Consider the following 13,179-nt stretch of genomic DNA (forward strand, 5'->3'; position numbering starts at 1 on the left):
TGAAAAGTTTTCTCTTTCGTCTGGTGTTAAAACTTATACCTCGACTGCAATTTCTTGCAAAAGCTATTGCCTAAAGGTAACTTATCGATCTATATCACAAAAAACGCGTGATATGAAGATAAACAATTTTATTAATGTACGTTTTTCCTAAGAAAAGCACTCTATATTTTGTTTTCTCATTCATACAACTTAAAAGGGCCACGCTACACACTTCGTAACGTTATATTACTTGATTTAAGCTTTCCAAAAAGTATATGTATGTGCCTTTTGGTCTGCGACCCTGCTTCCAATTGGTAGTTAAAGTTAGTGCATATAAAAGTTTAAATGTTAAATAACTTTTTAAGGCCAAACCGTGCACAGTATTCAACAAAAATGTGTAATTTAACGTTTTTAGTAATTGTCTCGAATATATTAGACACTGAAAATAATTGTGAAAAAAGTTATGCACAAAAAATTGATCTTAAGTTATTTGAAACGAAATTGTTTCATACAACAACTGATAGAGACTTGACAACATAAAGATTTAAAATAAATATTTTAAATAAGACGATTTGGCGAACGATTTTTTGAAAACAAAAATAAAGAAAAATCGTTCCGCGGTATTTGCAAGAATTCGACATAGAGTTTGTTTTAAGAGGTTTAATTCACACGTGTTTTTTTCATGCAGTTTGTTGAAGTGTTTGAATTCTGAAACACAAAATCAAAACTGGAGCAATGACCGCAAGTTAACACGATATTTTAGGCGACGTCGTTTTTCAAAAAATAATTTTAATTTGTAATGATTCAGATTAAAAGAATTTTCACTGTTTTGCAATTCAAATGTATATCATTTGAGACATTAGTAAAAATCGCGTAAAAAATACGTTCATCACATCATTTGATTTAATTCACATTCGAAACCTTCATATTTTAAAACATAACGCCTGAATTTATGTTGCAATGACTACCATCGTAGCATAAACACGCCTGAAGTTATACCCAACAACGTCAAGTGTGTTATGCTTAAATTTCAGTGAAATCAGTTCTAATGGATCATGATCTCAGAATTTTTAATCATGGTGTATTATCGTTACATGAAAATATACTATTTTCTCCAAATCATGACACGTTTTGCTTCTATCTAGAATCGTAATTTTGCCCAAGTAGTATCCGGAATCGGATTCGGATAATCTTCCATGAGATCATCCATTGCAGTAACGGTTTTTTTGTTGTAAATTAATAATATTAAAATGAAAACTTATGTATAGTAACATTTCAGTTATAAAAGAAATAACAAAATTAAATTAAATTAAATCTACCTTGTTGCTGTTGTCTCTGTTCCTCTATCGTAAAGAACGACGTGAAGCTCATCCAACGATTTCCAATTGGCAGTCTTTTGGTGTCGTCTTCTGCTATCTCAGTTTCTCTACCGTCGATGTGGTCATTACTGAGCTTGGTGTGCTGCCTGTACCTGACCCAGGTACAGTGTTATTGCTTTTGGTGGCGAACAAATGTGATGCTGTAGCACCTTGCGATATACGTCGTCAATTTCGATCCTACGCAGCGTACAAATTCTAGTACCTGGTAGATCAGCTGTGGGTTGCTTTAGCACATCTTTGCACCCCTTCGTCTTCGCACCTTTATGCGATGGCACCTCTGTGACTCGTCACTTCTATGCGCTCGCACCTCTGTGTCCCTACACCTCTGTGCGTATGAACGTATGGCCTTCGTTGCTAGCTTTCCAGTCAGGAAACGCCCCGAATATTACCTTGGCATTTGGCACCAGCCGTTAACCCACGAGCAGTATAATCGAAATACAACCACTTCGCTTGAATGGTTTTTACTGAATCCACAGCATCTTGATAGTTTCTTTCAATGAAATATGCAAATCCGAAATGAAATAATCGACATCAAAATTCTATAAGTGCCTATATATGTGGCCGTTGGAGTCACCTTTTTGTGAAAAGCTACAAACGAAATCACGTATAAGGAAACCTTTTAAGCAAAATTTATTCATTTATCTAACACTCGATGTGGATAGACGAATAACCTACTACGACTAATTTCGATTTTGTTTTATTTTTTTATTCGCAGCTTTCTACCTACCGAAGCTGTGGGTAAAACGCGCCAAAGATCCGAGAAGGATCCAAAGGATGCTAAGGGTCTGAAGCCAAGTGATGTACATGTAAACGATCGTTTGCTGAGTAACAACCAAAACGCTGATCTGCCATGATGTCGGAGAGGAACTGCCGAAGAAGGAAAAAAGGCCGCCTTTCTACCTGAAGGGCTTCCCACGAGCTTTACGCTCGGATTTCAACACGCTGATCAGCAACGGACTACAGGCAACAATCCGTTTATGTATTGAAGGCTACAAAATAATTGTTTCGGCTTTGAACCACTACAAAGCAGTGGCTTTGAAGCCCCACTACAAAGCAGGTTGTACCTGAAGCAAACAAAAGCGGAATACTTCACACACGATATTGCCGCCAACAAACCCATGAAGGTTGTACTTCGAGGACTACCCGACATGATGGAAGCCGAACTAAAGCAGGCACTGTCGGAGGCTGGACTAAAGCCTGTGATGGTGTTTAAAATGAAACGACATAATACGGACAAAAAGTATCGAGATCAACTGTACCTGGTCCATCTGGAGAAGGGCTCCATCACCATGAGTCAACTAAAAACGATAAAATCTTTATTCCATATAATCATGGAATGGCAAAAGTATAAACCGGTACATCGGGATGTCACACAGTGCACGAACTGTTTGAACTACGGCCATGGAGCGAGGAATTGCCACTTGAATAGTCGGTGCGGGGAATGTGCCGAATCACACAATACCAACGATTGCCTACTAGATGACACCGCTGTAAAATGTGTGAACTGTGATGGCGACCATCTATCTACTAACAAATCGTATCCCAAACGTGCTGAGTTCACAAAAATCCGACAACAGGCGTCCCGTAAACAATCAACGCGCAAGAATGTTCCACAGAAGGATAAAATTAAATGGCCACGGCCGAAGAATTTGCCGCTACTTCCTCGCAGCAATCCAAAAGATTCAGCCGCTGGATCACAAATACATTCTTTCTCCGAAGTCCCTCTTGGATGGGGCAATAATCAACCACAAGCAAAGGATGACTCTGGTGACTTATTCTCTGCTGAACAACTGATCGTCATTTTTGAAACAATGACAAAAAAACTATGAAACTGCAGAACGCGGTTAGATCAAATCAACGCCTTAGGCAAATTCATCATCGAATATGCAATATAATGAGTTGGTTATAGTAAATTGAAATGCTTGCTCACTCAGGAGCAAAACTGCTGAATTATCCGACTTTTTTCAAGAGAAGAATGCCGATATTGCTATTTTAACTGAAACTCATCTTAAACCTGAAATTTCTATTTTTATTTCCAACTACAGGATTCACAGGCTCGGCAGGACAACTACCAGAGGAGGGGGAGTTGCCATTGCCATTAAACGATCCATTCAGCACAGGCTTCTGCCAGCCTTTAAATTGCAACTTATAGAAGCCATCGGAATTGAGATTACAACGACGATGGAACCCATCATCATCATTGCAGCGTAGTGCCCCAACCAAATCTTCGAGATGCTACGTGTGCATCATTGAAGCGAGATCTGGCTATGCTCACTAGACGACAGAACAAATTCATCAAAGCTGTTGACCTGAACGCACAGCATGAGCTGTGGGGAAACAAAAGACAGAATGGAAACGGATTCGTACTTGCCGAAGATTACGAAGCTGGACAGTACAACATTCGCTCCGGATCAACCAACGCGACTTTCCAGATCGGGAGTTCATTCCATTTTGGATATTTTCATCAGCAACATCGCCACAGACAGCTCTCCTGTTGTCTTCAACGAGCTCTCTTTCGACCATTTTCCAGTAATATTGACGTTGGGATCTTTATAAGAAACAGTGCCTATTCAACCTCGGAGGAACTATTATCGCACCGACTGGGTCCAATTTCAACAAATCGCCGACCAACTTATTACTATCGATTTGCCAGTAGATTCCCCGATGGAAATCGATGCGGCCCAATCTTCCTTCCGGCATTCAATCACAGTCGCTCGTGATAGGATGGTTCCAGTACAACACATGCCGAGTTCCTCTCTTCAAATCGACAGTGTCACCAAGAAACTCATCCGACTTCGAAATATCTACCGGAAGCAGTTTCAACGAATTCTCATCCTAGATAAGAAGACTTCTTATAACAACTTAACTAGGATAATCCAGGAAAGGATATCTGAGCTTCGCAACAGGAACTTCCAGCAAAAGCTTCGAGAAATTCTCCCACATTCAAAGCCCTTCTGATCCTTAACGAAGGTGCTTAAGAAAAAACCGAAGCCTATTCCTCCTCTGATGTCACCCCAGGACGAAGTTGAAGGAATACATTTAATCACACCAGTAGAGAAGGCAAATGCGCTAGGTGAGCAGTTTGTGTGTTCTCACAATTTAGGACTCAACATTGTTAGTCCACATGAAAGAGCCATTGCTGATAGCGTAGCTGAGATTGACCAACCAGTCACTGCTAATGAGCTGATGGTTATTGTGAAAAATCCAAAAATATGAAGGCCCCCGGTTTCGATAACACATTCAACATTGAGCTGAAACATTGGAGTATTCGCTCATTTGTTTTCTTAGCTAAAATTTTTAACAGGTGTTGGGAGCTTGTGTAAGTTAGCTAAAGTAATCCCAGTTTTGAAACCGGGGAAAGATCCTTCCCTTTCCAAGAGCTATCGGCCCATCAGCTTACTCTCTGCCCTATCCAAGCTGTTTGAAAAGTCAATACAAAGGCGAATTCTTGCTTTCGCAGATGAACAGGATATATTACTGGAAGAACAGTTTGGGTTCCGGAAAGGAAGATCCACCATCCACCAACTCACAAGGGTTAACAACGTCATCCATCAAAACAAATCAGTGTCCAAAAACGACTGCCATGGCAATATTGGATATTGAAAAGGCATTCAATAATGTGCTGCACGATGGCCTGGTGATTAAACTGCATCGGTATGATTTTCCCATGTATCTTATTAAAATTATCAAAAATTATCTTACAGATAGAGCATTCCAGGTTTCTCTGAATAATGCACTTTCAGAGAGATTTACTATTTCTGCTGATGTACCCAAAGGAAGTATCCTAGGTCCCATCCTAAACAACATATTTACATCAGACATCCCACCTCTTCCGGGTGTTGGTGTTCTTTCACAATTTGCTGATGAAACTACCATTCTTTACAAAGGTCGTGTCATTAATGGCCTGAAGAATAAACTACAGACAGGTCTGGTCGCTCTAACTGAATATTTTACAAGTTGGAAAATTGTGATCAATGCAGCAAAAACTCAGGTCATCTTGTTTCCACATTAAAGATCTCCAAAATTGGTTCCATCAGACGAATGCCGAATACGATTCGGTGATGAGGTCATCCAATGGTCCGACGAAGTTATTTATCTAGGACTCACCTTTGACAGACATCTGAAATTCAGGTCACATGTTGACAAAATCGTTTCAAAATGCAGCATACTCATTAGGTCTCTGTATCCGCTGATTTGTAGAACATCTATACTGTGCCTGAAGAATCAGATGGCTGTCTATAAACAAATCATCTACCCCGCAATTGAATACGCAGTCCCGGTTTGGCGAGGCTGTGCACGAACACACAAACTTAGGCTTCAGTGCATTCAAAGTAAGATCTGAAAGATGATTCTAAATCTACCCCCTTGGACAAGGACTAGTGAAGTACATGAGATGGCCTCCCTGGATATACTAGAACAAAAATTCGAACTGCACGAAATTTGAAGAGAGGTGCTCAATCTCTGAAATACAAATAATTCAAAGTTTGTTCGTATTAGGTTAGGTATAGTTATAGGTATGTAGATATTTTATTAATAATTAAAATAAATATTATGATTAAACATTAGTATGTAAAACAAGAGTAACTAAAACACCTATTATTAATAACGAATCGTATGAACAACAAAGATGTTCGCGTGGATATGTTATGGTTCGTTCGCAAAGTCAGTTCAAACAAGAGCGATTGCGTCATACAGAGCTGCTGTTCGTTTGTATTGGAGAGAAAGAAAACGAAAAGTGAACAACCTTGGGAAACATTAGCAAAATCAGCCCTTCTAATGACTCCACATGTTTTCTAAAGAACTATTAGAATTACTTATTTGTTGAAATATGCAAACCGGAAGTGAATATAATCAGTTTAGTGTAGGTCTAATAGATTCTAGTAAGCAAAATTTAGAATTTTTTTTGGGCTATTTTTTGTTTAAAAAAATTAATTCGCTGTAGCTGGCCAGTTTTATTCGTATTCACAATATCCAGTTATGTCTCAGACATTACTCACCCAGTTTTTTTTAAATATTCTTTAGTTGCTTGAATTACTATTTACATTTCATAATTCATGTTTTAGATTGAAATTAAATTGTTAATTATTCCAAGAGTTTTGCTTTCGTTGCTTGTTTTCTTCTATTTAGAACAAATATCATCTGTGGGTAAAACGCGCCAAAGATCCGAGAAGGATCCAAAGGATGCTAAGGGTCTGAAGCCAAGTGATGTACATGTAAACGATCGTTTGCTGAGTAACAACCAAAACGCTGATCTGCCATGATGTCGGAGAGGAACTGCCGAAGAAGGAAAAAAGGCCGCCTTTCTACCTGAAGGGCTTCCCACGAGCTCTACGCTCGGATTTCAACACGCTGATCAGCAACGGACTACAGGCAACAATCCGTTTATGTATTGAAGGCTACAAAATAATTGTTTCGGCTTTGAACCACTACAAAGCAGTGGCTTTGAAGCCCCACTACAAAGCAGGTTGTACCTGAAGCAAACAAAAGCGGAATACTTCACACACGATATTGCCGCCAACAAACCCATGAAGGTTGTACTTCGAGGACTACCCGACATGATGGAAGCCGAACTAAAGCAGGCACTGTCGGAGGCTGGACTAAAGCCTGTGATGGTGTTTAAAATGAAACGACATAATACGGACAAAAAGTATCGAGATCAACTGTACCTGGTCCATCTGGAGAAGGGCTCCATCACCATGAGTCAACTAAAAACGATAAAATCTTTATTCCATATAATCATGGAATGGCAAAAGTATAAACCGGTACATCGGGATGTCACACAGTGCACGAACTGTTTGAACTACGGCCATGGAGCGAGGAATTGCCACTTGAATAGTCGGTGCGGGGAATGTGCCGAATCACACAATACCAACGATTGCCTACTAGATGACACCGCTGTAAAATGTGTGAACTGTGATGGCGACCATCTATCTACTAACAAATCGTATCCCAAACGTGCTGAGTTCACAAAAATTCGACAACAGGCGTCCCGTAAACAATCAACGCGCAAGAATGTTCCACAGAAGGATAAAATTAAATGGCCACGGCCGAAGAATTTGCCGCTACTTCCTCGCAGCAATCCAAAAGATTCAGCCGCTGGATCACAAATACATTCTTTCTCCGAAGTCCCTCTTGGATGGGGCAATAATCAACCACAAGCAAAGGATGACTCTGGTGACTTATTCTCTGCTGAACAACTGATCGTCATTTTTGAAACAATGACAAAAAAACTATGAAACTGCAGAACGCGGTTAGATCAAATCAACGCCTTAGGCAAATTCATCATCGAATATGCAATATAATGAGTTGGTTATAGTAAATTGGAATGCTTGCTCACTCAGGAGCAAAACTGCTGAATTGTCCGACTTTTTTCAAGAGAAGAATGCCGATATTGCTATTTTAACTGAAACTCATCTTAAACCTGAAATTTCTATTTTTATTTCCAACTACAGGATTCACAGGCTCGGCAGGACAACTACCAGAGGAGGGGGAGTTGCCATTGCCATTAAACGATCCATTCAGCACAGGCTTCTGCCAGCCTTTAAATTGCAACTTATAGAAGCCATCGGAATTGAGATTACAACGACGATGGAACCCATCATCATCATTGCAGCGTAGTGCCCCAACCAAATCTTCGAGATGCTACGTGTGCATCATTGAAGCGAGATCTGGCTATGCTCACTAGACGACAGAACAAATTCATCAAAGCTGTTGACCTGAACGCACAGCATGAGCTGTGGGGAAACAAAAGACAGAATGGAAACGGATTCGTACTTGCCGAAGATTACGAAGCTGGACAGTACAACATTCGCTCCGGATCAACCAACGCGACTTTCCAGATCGGGAGTTCATTCCATTTTGGATATTTTCATCAGCAACATCGCCACAGACAGCTCTCCTGTTGTCTTCAACGAGCTCTCTTTCGACCATTTTCCAGTAATATTGACGTTGGGATCTTTATAAGAAACAGTGCCTATTCAACCTCGGAGGAACTATTATCGCACCGACTGGGTCCAATTTCAACAAATCGCCGACCAACTTATTACTATCGATTTGCCACTAGATTCCCCGATGGAAATCGATGCGGCCCAATCTTCCTTCCGGCATTCAATCACAGTCGCTCGTGATAGGATGGTTCCAGTACAACACATGCCGAGTTCCTCTCTTCAAATCGACAGTGTCACCAAGAAACTCATTCGACTTCGAAATATCTACCGGAAGCAGTTTCAACGAACTCTCATCCTAGATAAGAAGACTTCTTATAACAACTTAACTAGGATAATCCAGGAAAGGATATCTGAGCTTCGCAACAGGAACTTCCAGCAAAAGCTTCGAGAAATTCTCCCACATTCAAAGCCCTTCTGATCCTTAACGAAGGTGCTTAAGAAAAAACCGAAGCCTATTCCTCCTCTGATGTCACCCCAGGACGAAGTTGAAGGAATACATTTAATCACACCAGTAGAGAAGGCAAATCCGCTAGGTGAGCAGTTTGTGTGTTCTCACAATTTAGGACTCAACATTGTGAGTCCACATGAAAGAGCCATTGCTGATAGCGTAGCTGAGATTGACCAACCAGTCAGCTTGGTTCCTGAGGAAAGTAGAGTCACTGCTAATGAGCTGATGGTTATTGTGAAAAATCCAAAAATATGAAGGCCCCCGGTTTCGACAACACATTCAACATTGAGCTGAAACATTGGAGTATTCGCTCATTTGTTTTCTTAGCTAAAATTTTTAACAGGTGCTGGGAGCTTGTGTAAGTTAGCTAAAGTTATCCCAGTTTTGAAACCGGGGAAAGATCCTTCCCAGGTCTGGTCGCTCTAACTGAATATTTTACAAGTTGGAAAATTGTGATCAATGCAGCAAAAACTCAGGTCATCTTGTTTCCACATTAAAGATCTCCAAAATTGGTTCCATCAGACGAATGCCGAATACGATTCGGTTATGAGGTCATCCAATGGTCCGACGAAGTTATTTATCTAGGACTCACCTTTGACAGACATCTGAAATTCAGGTCACATGTTGACAAAATCGTTTCAAAATGCAGCATACTCATTAGGTCTCTGTATCCGCTGATTTGTAGAACATCTATACTGTGCCTGAAGAATCAGATGGCTGTCTACAGGGTCCGGCACTCGAAGTGTAACCAATTAAAAAGGCCATAAATTCAGTTTGGAAAATTACTTTTACTTAATTCAAAGTACAAAATGTGTAAAAATAATGCAAAATTCAGAATCAATTCACTTTTGCTCGATATGACCACCTTTTGCCTTGACTATGGTCTTGAGACGGTCAAAAAACGAATCGCAAGTTGCCGAATGTGACTTGCAGGTATTTAGGCCCACTCGCGGACAATAACTTTTTTCAGCGCCTCGAGACTGGTGTATCTTTTAGATCGGACTTTGCTCTCCAAAATGGCCCAAAGAGAATAATCCATCAGATTCGCATCTGGTGAATTCGAGAGCCATTGTGTGGACGTGATGAAGTTCGGAACGTTGTTTTTCAGCCATTCTTGGTTCACTCGAGCTTTGTGAGACGGTGCCGAGTCCTGCTGAAACGTCCATGGTCTGCCACCGAAATGTTTGTCTGCCCACGGCTTCAAAGCAACCTCCAGAATACTTTCCCGATAATATGTCGCATTTACCTTGACGCCAGGCTCGATGAAAACGATTGGAGAGCGCCCATCTGCGGTTACAGCGGCCCAAACCATTATCTGTTGCGGGTGCTGCCTCCTGGTGGCCAATCGATGACTCAAATTCTCGTATGAACAGTCGGTCAAGTAAACCCTATCGTTTTTAAGAGTTTACGAATTGCTCAATTGGAAAAATTTTCTCGTCAGAAAATACAATGTTCGGAAATTGACCGCTTTCGGCCAAACAAAGCAACTCCTTCGCTCTCTCAAATCAAGATTTTTTTTTCGCGTTCACTTTTGGCAAAATGCTTTCTTGCGCTTGTAAACAATACAACTCCGAACTGTCATTTAGTAAATTTCTAGAGAGTTGATGCCCGTGCGTCAGCTGCGCGAGCGGTCTGAAGTTGGTTACACTTCGAGTGCCGGACCCTGTATAAACAAATCATCTACCCCGCAATTGAATACGCAGTCCCTGTTTGGCGATGCTGTGCACGAACACACAAACTTAGGCTTCAGTGCATTCAAAGTAAGATCTGAAAGATGATTCTAAATCTACCCCCTTGGACAAGGACTAGTGAAGTACATGAGATGGCCTCCCTGGATATACTAGAACAAAAATTCGAACTGCACGAAATTTGAAGAGAGGTGCTCAATCTCTGAAATACAAATAATTCAAAGTTTGTTCGTATTAGGTTAGGTATAGTTATAGGTATGTAGATATTTTATTAATAATTAAAATAAATATTATGATTAAACATTAGTATGTAAAACAAGAGTAACTAAAACACCTATTATTAATAACGAATCGTATGAACAACAAAGATGTTCGCGTGGATATGTGATGGTTCGTTCGCAAAGTCAGTTCAAACAAGAGCGATTGCGTCATACAGAGCTGCTGTTCGTTTGTATTGGAGAGAAAGAAAACGAAAAGTGAACAACCTTGGGAAACATTAGCAAAATCAGCCCTTCTAATGACTCCACATGTTTTCTAAAGAACTATTAGAATTACTTATTTGTTGAAATATGCAAACCGGAAGTGAATATAATCAGTTTAGTGTAGGTCTAATAGATTCTAGTAAGCAAAATTTGGAATTTTTTTTGGGCTATTTTTTGTTTAAAAAAATTAATTCGCTGTAGCTGGCCAGTTTTATTCGTATTCACAATATCCAGTTATGTCTCAGACATTACTCACCCAGTTTTTTTTTAAATATTCTTTAGTTGCTTGAATTACTATTTACATTTCATAATTCATGTTTTAGATTGAAATTAAATTGTTAATTATTCCAAGAGTTTTGCTTTCGTTGCTTGTTTTCTTCTATTTAGAACAAATATCATCAAGTGTTCGAATTCCATTCGTATCCAAGAGTATAGTGATGAAAGATGTTGTTGGAGTAATCGCCAGGCTGTTGCAACTGTGTATCGTAATGTTTCCACTGTCGCGTTGCAATGTAAGCAATTCTCGCTGTCAGCGCGTTGTATCACGTGTAGCAGTTGCCTGTATTCGATTTTACTATTCACGAATAGGTAAAGATCACTTCGCTGTTGTGAAGTTTGACCTTTAGTGCTATGTATATTGTTCCATGCCTTATACCATTCTCGAAGCCGGTTCTCTCGTTCTATTCTTGGTTCTTTAGTGTCTTCTTGACACTACTTGATGGGGGGACAGTAGAGGCTACGTACCATATTCTAGCAGTTATAAATGTGTTGAGTAATGTGACTTTTTGAAGAAGCGTTAACGATCGCATCGAGTTGTCCCAGTTTATGTTTATCATGTTACGAATAGAATTGGTGAATGTCATGCCAAGTACCTTGATTGTTGTTGCTGTCTGGAGCCACGGCACTATTAAGGGGTCTCGATTAATGAATCTAACGTCTATCGATGTTGTTTTGGATAGATTCAAAATCGCCTCGGATACACGTGAGAAACGAGTGCACAATTCGTATATTGGTCGACTTGTGGGTGGATGGTAGCAATTACCCTTATGTCGTCAGCATACGCAACGACCAGATCATTCTCGCATACTTGTTCTATTCGTTGTAGCAAAGGATGGATATACAAGCTAAACAGTACACTGGTGATAGGGTTGCCTTGGAAAACCGAACGTTTGATATGGAAAACGGCGGATAGGTGTCCGTTTACGAGCAAATGAGATGAAGATGCGTTCGAGAATCTAGCAAATAAGTTTACGAGACTACTATTGAAGCCGAGCGAGCACATGTTTCTGAATAAAAAGCTTCGGTTAACCCGATCGAACTCGTGGTCTACATCGAAAGAGATCAGCTTACCTCGTCGACGGTTGTTGATCAGCTGTGCTATTCCATCCTTGAGGGCTGAGGACGCTAAATATGTAGGTATTTTTACTATTTTCCCGTTTAAATTAAATTTTCTTAGAAACGGTGATGAATATCGAAAAACCCACCCGATAATCTCTTAAATATTTAGTTGAGAATATTCTGTGAAATTTTCAGAATCGTTCATTGAGTTTACCGCTCGTGTTGCACTTTTTTCTGACTGAAAAACTGCTGAAAATTTGAACGCTCGGAATTTCATACCTCTACTTGTTCATCGAATATCAATCGAATCGGCTTTGAAGGCTTTTATCATAAATCTACCGTGACAAAGTATAGATAATTTAGTTTAGATGCGATTAGTGCATAAAAACAAATAAGTTATCGCGATAAAAATAAAGTTTGAAGTTGGTGGTGTCCGGGAAAAGAAGAGGAGAGGAGAGAAATCAAATCTACTCATCAAGGTTCCTTATCACACAGACGCAAAGGGAATTTAGGGAGTCAGGGAGGAAGACTCAAAATCTATACGCGACCCACTGTCCTCAGACCTTAAGTTATCACTTAGTTGCTTGGGAAATATTATTGCTGGTATTGGCACATTTTTGTGTGTTACTTAAAACCCGATGTCCTATCATTACGTTCTGTATTCGTGCCTTTAGGATTCGCGATAAAAGCTTATAGTCGAAGTTCAGAAGTGTATTATTTGTTCCCTTCTTTTTCACCAGTACTATCACGCCTTCTACAAATTTGGCTGGAAAATTTGAATTGAGCTCCACGTTGATTACAAGATTTAGCTCGCTAAATTTTAATTTTAATCGCCTCTTTTATCTCAGCAGTTGTGATTTCACTCGTGCATGCTTCGTTCGATTCGTCGTTCTCGGTATGGCTCTCTCGCAGGCGAAA

Source organism: Malaya genurostris, chromosome 2 (assembly GCF_030247185.1).
Source record: "Malaya genurostris strain Urasoe2022 chromosome 2, Malgen_1.1, whole genome shotgun sequence".
Taxonomy (NCBI): Eukaryota; Metazoa; Arthropoda; class Insecta; order Diptera; family Culicidae; genus Malaya; species Malaya genurostris.